Genomic DNA, 10761 nt, shown 5'->3' with positions numbered 1-10761 from the left:
TTGTAAATTTTTTTAGATGAAGTAATAATAGATTCTGTATTTGGTGTAGAAGAATAGGATAATTTTAAAGTGAATCTGTTAAAGTTTTTTGCGATCCCAATGACGGGATATCCCATATTTTGAGTTATCCCAGAAACAGCTCGAAGACTTGAATTTTTTTAATAATAATAACCTATAAGTTGCTTGCTTAGGAACCACATGGTTCCGGGTTCAGTCCCACTGAGTGACACCTTGGGCAAGTGTCTTCTACTGTAGCCTTGGGCCGACCAAAGCCTTATGAGTGGATTCGGTAGGCGGAAACTGAAAGAAGCACGTCGTATATATGTACATATATATATATATATATATATATATATATATATATATATATATATATATATATATATATATATATATATATATATATATATATGTGTGTGCGTGTGCGTGTGTGTGTATATATATACATATGTATGTGTGGGTGGGTGTACGTTTGTGTGTCTGTGTTTGTCCCCCCAACATCGCTTGACAACAGATGTTGGTGTGTTTACGACCCCGCAACTTAGCGGTTCGGCAAAAGAGACCGATAGAATAATTCTAGGCTTACAAAGAATAAGTCCTGGGGTCGATTTGCTCGACTAAAGACGGTGCTCCTGCATGGCCTCAGTCAAATGACTGAAACAAGTAAACGAGTAAAAGAGTATATATGTATATATATATATATTTTTTTTCTTTACTACCCACAAGGGGCTAAACATAGAGGGGACAAACAAGGACAGACAAAGGGATTAAGTCGATTACATCGACCCCAGTGGGTAACTGGTACTTAATTTATCGATCCCGGAAGGATGAAAGGCAAAGTCGACCTCGGCGGAATTTGAACTCACAACGAAACGACAGACGAAATACCGCTAAGCATTTCGCCCGGGGCACTAACGTTTCTGCCAGCTCGCCGCCTATATATATATGCGTGTGTGTGTGTGTGTGTGTGTGTACATATATATACGTACATATATACATATATACATGTGTGTGTGTGTGTGTTTGTGTGCGTCTGCATATGTATGCATGTGTATATGAATGAGAGACTGAGAAAGAAACGAACGAGGAGATAGAATAATGATATTACCAAATGACTTACGTCTATATTCTGCACACAAATAGTAATGTTAATTGGAAAATAATTACCACGTAGCTACTTACGGAAAATGACAAGGAAAATAAGGATAAAATATTTCATTGTCAAACTGATGAAGACTTCATACTATGGCGACCTACACGCGGCAATTTATTTTATAATTTACTATGGTGTAACATGTGTTCCATTCATGACATCCTATAAATAATGAATAAGTATTATTTATAGCTGACGCAATAAATAATACATAAAAACTGATATATGTGTGTACTCGTACTTAGTGAAAGAAATCAATATTAAATAAAATATACAGTGTATTCGCTCTACATTCAAAGATTTTTATGCATCCATTATTTTGCAGCGTAAATGTGATGTATTTTTTGACCAGGCAACGTCGCAGGACAGTATGAAGATTTAGGGTGTGATTGAAAAAATTATTCAGCTGACAAGGAGGAACGGAAGCTATCAGAATACTGATTTCAAACTTTGGGACGAGGCATGCAGTTTTGGTGGGTGGGGAAAAAGTGTGTCACATCCACCCCAGTACTTTACTTGTACATATTTTGTCGAAACCGAAAAGAGTAAACGCATAGTCGCATTCAGCGGAATTTCATCACCATCACCCCTCCCCCCACCACCACGACGACCACCACCACCATCATCATCATCATCATCATTTAGCGTTTTGAACTCAGAATTTCCTTTCTCAATTTCTCTTTTGTCTTCTTTTATCTTTCTTTATTCTCCATTCTTTTCCCCGTTTCTCCATTTTTCACTCTTCTTTTGACCATACTTCTTTTGATTCATGCATTTGACCATACTTCTTTTGATTCATACTTCCTTTCTGCTTCACCCCATGAAAACAGTTATATCTACGTTCGGACAATTACAATTTAGTTTAGCAGGCAACAGGTTTTCATTGCGATAGAAATTCAAAAGTATGTCAGCGAATCCAAATCTAAATAGCCAATAGAGTAAAAATATTACTTAAAGAGCGATAAAGACTGCTTTGAAGAACATAAAAAATTAGTTTTAAGATATAAAATATAAATATGCATATATATGTATATATATATATATATATATATATATATATATATATATACGGAGACGTACTTGCATAGCAAGTGACCTGGTCTGAGATCGTGTGCTGGAACGAAAGCAATTGCAGCGTGGAAGGTGCATCAGACGCAGCACAGAATTTTGTCAGTGAAGAGGTCGCAGTCTCAAAGCGATGAAAATATTTTGACAAATTAAATTTAAATGCTGAAGTGAATCTAACGGTTTTTGTGTGTTTCTTAAATGGCTTATAAACACCTTCCACACCGCAATTGTTTCATATATATATATGTATATATATATATATATATATATTCCCCTTCCTTTCTTTCCCTCTCCATCCGTCTCCCCCCCTTCTACGTTTCTCTATCTCTCTCACCTCCAGCCCCTCGATCTGTCTCTTTCTTCTCCTCCTCGTCCACCTTCTCTCCCTTTTCATCTGTCCCTTTCTCCTGTCTTTTGTTCTCACGTGACAGCTAGCCGCTGTTGAGCGCTCTTTTCGTTTTCAGCAGCCTCAGAAGCAACACGGATTTGTTCGTCTCCCCGTGGCCTTTAGGCACAACTTCACAAGCCAGCCCCTACTCAAATCGTCCTGTCGAAAGACCCTTGTCCTACGTCCTGGTTTTGTTTTGTTGTTTATTTTTTATTTTTACCGTTATTGTTTTTACGTTTTTGTATTCTTATTGGTGTCACGTATTCTGTATTTTTGTTTGTGTACTTCGATCGTTTTCCGTCCTTTCGTTGTATACATTCGAAGCTTTCTTCCAGGGGATCTAATGCGCTTGGCTTAGATTTCCCTTGGCGGGCTGGCCATATCGGAGCAATCTCAAGATTAATCAGCCGAAATTGCTAAGATGATCTGGTTCTTGACTGATGACTGAGGGCTTCGAATGTCCCGTCCTGTGGTTCTTGTGTCGTCTCTGTGGTGTTCATGTTCTTGTCCATGTCTGTATTTAATTTTACTGTTTACCTATATATCGGCGGCTACGTATCCACAATTGTCCTTATACGATAAGTATATTTTTTTCTCAAGCTTTGATACGACTCTTAATCTGTCTCTTTTTCTCTCTCTCTCCCTCCTCCCTTATTCCACTTCCGTTCTTCCCTCTCCATCCGTCCCCCCCCCTTTCTACGTTTCTCTATCTCTCTCACCTCCAGCCCCTCGATCTGTCTCTTTCTTCTCCTCCCTCGTCCACCTTCTCTCCCTTTTCATCTGTCCCTTTCTCCTGTCTTTTGTTCTCACGTGACAGCTAGCCGCTGTTGAGCGCTCTTTTCGTTTTCAGCAGCCTCAGAAGCAACACGGATTTGTTCGTCTCCCCGTGGCCTTTAGGCACAACTTCACAAGCCAGCCCCTACTCAAATCGTCCTGTCGAAAGACCCTTGTCCTACGTCCTGGTTTTGTTTTGTTGTTTATTTTTTATTTTTACCGTTATTGTTTTTACGTTTTTGTATTCTTATTGGTGTCACGTATTCTGTATTTTTGTTTGTGTACTTCGATCGTTTTCCGTCCTTTCGTTGTATACATTCGAAGCTTTCTTCCAGGGGATCTAATGCGCTTGGCTTAGATTTCCTTGGCGAGCTGGCCATATCGGAGCAATCTCAAGATTAATCAGCCGAAATTGCTAAGATGATCTGGTTCTTGACTGATGACTGAGGGCTTCGAATGTCCCGTCCTGTGGTTCTTGTGTCGTCTCTGTGGTGTTTCATGTTCTTGTCCATGTCTGTATTTAATTTTACTGTTTACCTATATATATATATATAATATATATATAATATATATATATATATAAATGTGTGTGTATGTATGTATGTATGTATGTATGTATGTATATATGTATGTATGTATGTATGTATGTATGTATGTATGTACGTATGTAAGTATGTATGTGTATAGTTCTCATTTCCGTTCTTTAATCTCTTTAAGGCATTACACATAACATTGGTCGTTTATCTAAACAACAAATACTCCACTTAGAATGAAATAACGGAGAGAATGTTCAATACCATGGGGGGTGATGAGCATTTATTTTTGTGCTAAATGTGCGCACACAATCATTCTATATGATTTCTACTCATAGAAATTAAATTACTTGAACGTTACAGCTACAGAGATAAATATTTAATACTCAAATTATAATTAAGATATTCTGACAGTTATGTTCTTTATCATGATATACAATATAGCAATACTGATGGAAGACATTTTTGCTTTCAATCAAGATGTTCCCCTGCGAGAACTTTTAAATACTACTCTCAAAGTAAAGTACATTACGGCTTTATATATGAGGAACTGGTATTAGAGGTATATTGAAATATTTTCCAATATCTGATCGTAGAGTTTAACGAATCTCCAATATTATCTTTGCTCTCTGATGTCTGTATTGTCGTACTTGTAGTTTTTCTTCGGAAAGCAAGTAATTGGAGAACTTATCTCTGTTTAGTGTTTCTACTGATTCTGTTTTTAGTCGTTATTTTTTTTATGGTTCATAGTATCAAGTATGGGTCTAGTTATTGCACTATCTTTGTTAGATTGTAGCTTACGTTACGATAATGTTATTTTTGTTTAATGTAGAATTTACGGCTCACAATGAAACGTACAATAATTTCTCCTTTTCTTATTATTATTCAAATATTTGTTGTACAAGATTTTTTATGTGAAGTCGTGTGTTGAAAGACCTCTGGCCGAAATAAGATTAAGATTAATGTAAAAAATAAATAACACTGAAGCAAAGTAACACCAAATATATAGTGCTGTGTGTTTTTATTGGCTAAACTGGCAAAATGACCATTCCGAAATATAACAATATTATTATTATTCATTCTGCTGGTATGACACCATTTTCATCTGGGTGAATATTTCGAATGTTACATTTAGAACGATTTGAAAAATTACAAAAATTGTTATAGTAAAAGTCGATGAAATCTCACAAAGTTATTTAAACCCAAAGTTACTGCATACTGTGTAGAACATTAAAAGATATCCTAAATGTCACGTATAGAATTGTAGACATGCGTAGTAAAGCTGATTCGTTGCAATATTGGCAATTCAGTTTCACGACTCATCTCATTGAATAACGTCTTCAAAATAATATACAGGAGTGGCTGTGTGGTAAGTAGCTTGCTAACAAACCACATGGTTCCGGGTTCAGTCTCACTGCGGGGCATCTTGGGCAAGTGTCTTCTGCTATAGCCCTGGGCCAACCAATGCCTTGTGAGTGGTTTTGGTAGACGGAAACTGAAAGAAGCCTGTCGTATATATGTATATATTATATATATATATGCATGTGTGTGTATATGTTTGTGTGTCTGTGTTTGTCCCCCTAGCATTGCTTGACAACCGATGCTGGTGTGTTTACGTCCCCGTAACTTAGCGGTTTGGCAAAAGAGACCGATAGAATAAGTACTGGGCTTACAAAGAATAAGTCCCGGGGTCGATTTGCTCGACTAAAGGTGGTGCTCCAGCATGGCCGCAGTCAAATGACTGAAACAAGTAAAAGAGTAAAAGAGTTTATGTACTTGTTGTGGCAAAATATAAACTTATATATGCGCAAGCATTAGAGTTACAACAGCAGTTGCGAATACTGACTGGCTCCTAATCTGTAAATGACAGAAAAGTTTGGTTATTCAAAGTTTTAGATTGACACACATTTAATATGAATTTGGGAAGCTGTTTTGGAGGCGCGACTGCCCAGTGGTTAGGGCAGTAGACTCGCGATTCCCAGACCGGGCGTTTTATGTGCTTATTGAGCGAAAACACCTAAAGCTCCACGAGGCTCCGACAGGGAGTGGTGGTGACCCCTGTCGTACTCTTTTGTCCCAACTTTCTCTCACTCTTTCTTCCTGTTTCTTGAGTAACGCTGCGATGGACTGGCGTCCCGTGCAGCTGGCGGGGGGGGGGAGAACACATACGCCATAGAAACCGGGAAACCGGGCCCATGGGCCTGGCTAGACTTGAAAAGGGCGCATAAATAAATAAATAAATAAATAAATAAATAAGCTATTTTACTTGGCTACTGCTGAGACTTCTATTAATATTCAATTGGAATATATTTTTAGGGTGGTGTGAGCATAAAATAAATTAGTAATGTCCGCATATAATTCTATATATTATTTATGAGCATATATTAAGGTAGATTCTTTTATCAAACCGCAGTGTATGTTACATATTTTATCGTATAAGCTGTGCTCGGAGATTCTTTCACTTAACTTAGAAAGTGGTTTTGTTTGGATTCCTGTTCTTTCTGGAATGTATCTCACATAGTCTGTTTATCTTGTGTTTTTATGTCTTTCACATCTGACGTAGGTCTAGGTTTCGGAGAATGGATATTAGATTCAGCTTACGCTTGCTGACGCTACTAATTGTTGATATAGAATAACCGAACCATACCGTGTCTTACAACAATTTCTCTTTCTTTGGGGGATTTCCGAACCTGCTGCCATGGGTTCCTTGTTTATTCGGAACAAAGTACCTATTCTTCAAAATTTTCCTTTCGAGTGCTTTCTCGTTATAAATAGCAGTGTAATGGAACATTTTTCGATAGAATTTTATTCGCAATGTCTAGGTAATGCTATCACAATTTTATCATATTATTAAAATGAATCATATATTAAAATACTTTGAAATTATTACTGCAGGGAATAATGCTAGCGTATCCATAATATAAACTGCACCTCATTCTTACAACCGTACTTCCTATGCATATTACAATATTCTGTGCATAACGGAAGTTAAACTATCCATCATGTTATTGTAACTACACGGTTTCCTAATTCAAATTTGTAAAACTGCCCTTACATGGAAAGAAGCATTTAAAGTTTTGGTGTAGAATTTACATTGCAACAAACATGGAATATATATTACATATCTGACGCATGTATTTTACCGTGAATACTTCTATTTCAGTTAGGTTGTTATAATATGCGGTGGAGGCGCAATGGCCCAGTGGTTAAGGCAGCGGACTCGCGGTCGTAGGATCGCGGTTTCGATTCCCAGACCGGGCGTTGTGAGTGTTTATTGAGCGAAAACACCTAAAGCTCCACGAGGCTCCGGCAGGGGATGGTGGTGATCCTTGCTGTACTCTTTCACCACAACTTCTCTCACTCTTACTTCCTGTTTCTGTTGTACCGTATTTCAAAGGGCCGGCCTGTCACTCTCTGTCATGCTGAATATCCCCGAGAACTACGTTAAGGGTACACGTGTCTGTGGAGTGCTCAGCCACTTACACGTTAATTCACGAGCAGGCTGTTCCGTTGATCGGATCAACCGGAACCCTCGTCGTCGTAACCGACGGAGTGCTTCCATATAATATGCGACAGACACGTTGTAATACACCTGTTTCAATATTTTCATTTGGTCTATTACTATTAAATAATAAGGAAATTACACTGTAATACTGCTGAAAAACAATACAATTTATGTTGCGGAGACTTTGCATTATTATGTTTTATTGTTATGTTACTGATATTGTAGCCATATTAGTAAGGTTTGCCATACTGTTTCCCTGACATCAAGAAGTCAGCTGCCTTTACATATAGAAATGTTTCAACCGTAGTATAGTGAATTAAAAAACAACAACGTATCCTTCAAATCGTTGTAGTTGTAGTCAAAACAACATTCTTTCTTTCCTTGCTCAATTGCGGTGGAAAATTAATGATTGTTTATATTCTTATAATGAAACAATTCCTTTGAAATCGTTAATCCTTCAGTAGCTCATTCTTTCAGGCGAATAAAACTGAAGTAATGCAAGCTACTTGCTATGCACTTCTGATAATGTTTCACTTCGTACCGTTGTAAAGAAAATATAGATATTTTCTCGAAACATTAGTTAAAGTGCGTTAAATTACTGGAAGGTAAAACTATGAATGAAAATTATACATTCGTGTATTCTTCTCTTCTTTATATTTTTAGATCAACTCTGTTCGGGAATTAGACTCGCTTTTCAAGTGAATCAGAGTTATAGGTAACATAAACCAAAGTCAATACTCAGGTTATTAAGATCAAAATGAATTTTAAATAGGCAGTTCCACAACTAGAAAGAAAATTTAATCTCACTCTCAGATATATTATCCATAGATTAGACCTTCGGAGATCTTTAAACAACGATAGAAAAATTAAACCATTTTATAATCACAATGGGCAAAACTAAATGTATATTTATTTATATTTATTTGAGTGTTGCCTAACAATTGGTATTTCCATTTCTCTATCGAGAAATATATATATATATTTGAGTAACGCACCAATATCCCGGTTAAGAGCGTGAGAGAACTGTTAGAGGGAATATTTCCTTAATCACTGCTGGTTTGAAACACACGGCGTCTATATCTAATTGTACAAGGAAGTATAATATATTAGTGAAAGGATATATTCGGTAGCATAGACTTGAATCCATGTAAATAACCTAGCATTTTGATAATGATAAGTGTTTCATAAAAGCAAATATTCGTCAGTGTATAACTATATAAATAATAAATTCAATACTAATAGAAAATGTAACATCATATATATATATATATATATATATATATATATATAGATAGATAGATAAAACTTACTTGGAAAAGGATGCGTGGCGTTCGATCATATAATAATATAAATAATATATAAATATATGCATATATATACATACATATATGTACAAAACTACATATATATCTATGTATACATGCATATATGGGTACAGGACATCAAAAAACGTTGAACACTATGAGAAAGGAAAACATAAAAACAAAAACATAGAAACGAACTTTTTTCGAACAACGAAAAAACAAACAGAGAAAAGAGACAAACAACAAAAAAAATATTCCCCTTCTTCAGTTGTCCCTGTTTCATCTACTCCGCGTTTTCGAGGGGAAGGACAAGACGTTACTTCGTTAAAACAGTCCCTCCCGCAACGCAAATTAAATAAAATTTGGAATTTTTTTGTGGCGGGTGAAAGTGGTAACAAAAACTTTCTCACTGTTCTGTTCTTTTGATGTCTTGCAAACAACTTGCACATACAAGTGCTACCAGTCAAAAACTCCGCATACCGGAAGCCAGCAAGTGCATGGGGTCATCAGGAGAGAATGCGCGCCGTTTCGGGGCCTTCCTCTCGATAGCACCGGCCCCCTCACTGATATGAGGTCCGGCTTCTTAGATCAACTGGTTATCAAAACTAGTTATTAAAGCTCAATATTCTTCTAACCATCGCTCACCATCTCTTTTTAACCAAATCCAGTGACTAACCTTCTCCACTGTAGTTTGGATATCGCTCATGGTGGTATTGACTTCACAATGACTTAGGCCTAACGATAACAACATTCATCTCACACTGTGTCGTGTCCAACAAACCCTCTACATCCAACGTCGACTGGAAAATGCTCCGCTTTCCAGCCTGCGTCTTCACATTCCTCGAGGAGGTTTACATATAGACTTTATATGAGACGCCATCACCTCCTGGGGAACTCTTTGCTCTAGCTTTTCTTACGAAATCATTCACCTCTCTCTCCCTGATGTCCCCAATCTGGAATTCGATATCAGGTCCTGAGAGATGATTTAGCCCATGTAGAGGTGGAAGTGGCAAGGACAAGACACTACTTCGTTGAAACAGTCCTTGCCGCAAAGCAAATTAAATAAAATTTGGAATTTTTTGCGGAGGGTGAAAGTGGTAACAAGAACGTTCTCACTGTCCTGCTCTTTTTACTGTTTTTATTGTTCTGTTCTCACTGTCCTGTTCTTGGAAATGTTCTCACTGACCTGCGCCTGCGCCTGCGTTAGAAGTAGATGACAAATACCTACAACCCACGCTAAAATTTGTTCTCTATATTCAACCACAGGTTGAACGCGGGAGAACGGGCAAGAAAATATACAAAATTTTGGATAATTCTATATCTCAAGGTTTCATAATCTGGCTAAAAATAGGCCATTGATATAATCACTTTTTCTTATGATATCCTTATCTTATGAGTATTAAGAATTTTAAAGTTCTCTAGTCAGGATGATATAATTCTGAACAGCATTTAGCCCGTATGATTCCTGACATTAACAGCATGGTCGAGATGGGCAGGAAGATGAAATGTATACGCGGGAAATGGACGTATGTATGTATTGGCATCTACGAATGGATTTATCGGCGGGGACTTGTATTTCTCGTTTATATATTATTGGTATATTTCTACTCATGAACGCAGAATAATTTTTTGTCTGTGCACACCTTTGAATGCAGTGTAGGCCAGAAGGTTTGCAAATCCAACGGAGGCCTCAAAAGAAATTTTAAGATACACAAAGATCAGAACTCATCTGTAGCTCTTGATGGTCCAAATGGCGGAGCGCGTCTCTATGTGGGTGTCTTTTCAGAAATTGTCTGGTTTCGTTTAAAAAAGCCACACAAATGCCATGATGGTGCGCAAGGTGTAGGTAAAGGAGGTGGTCAAACTCTGAATAAGGAGTAGACAACCAAGATGTATGTATATATATATATATGTATATATATAATACTATATATATATATATATATCTATATAATATTATATATATATATATATATAGATATATATATATATATATATGTCTATATATGTTATATAGTAAATGTATATATGTATGT

The sequence above is a fragment of the Octopus sinensis genome, linkage group LG15, assembly GCF_006345805.1.
Source record: "Octopus sinensis linkage group LG15, ASM634580v1, whole genome shotgun sequence".
Taxonomy (NCBI): domain Eukaryota; kingdom Metazoa; phylum Mollusca; class Cephalopoda; order Octopoda; family Octopodidae; genus Octopus; species Octopus sinensis.
This window is presented reverse-complemented; position numbering follows the sequence as displayed.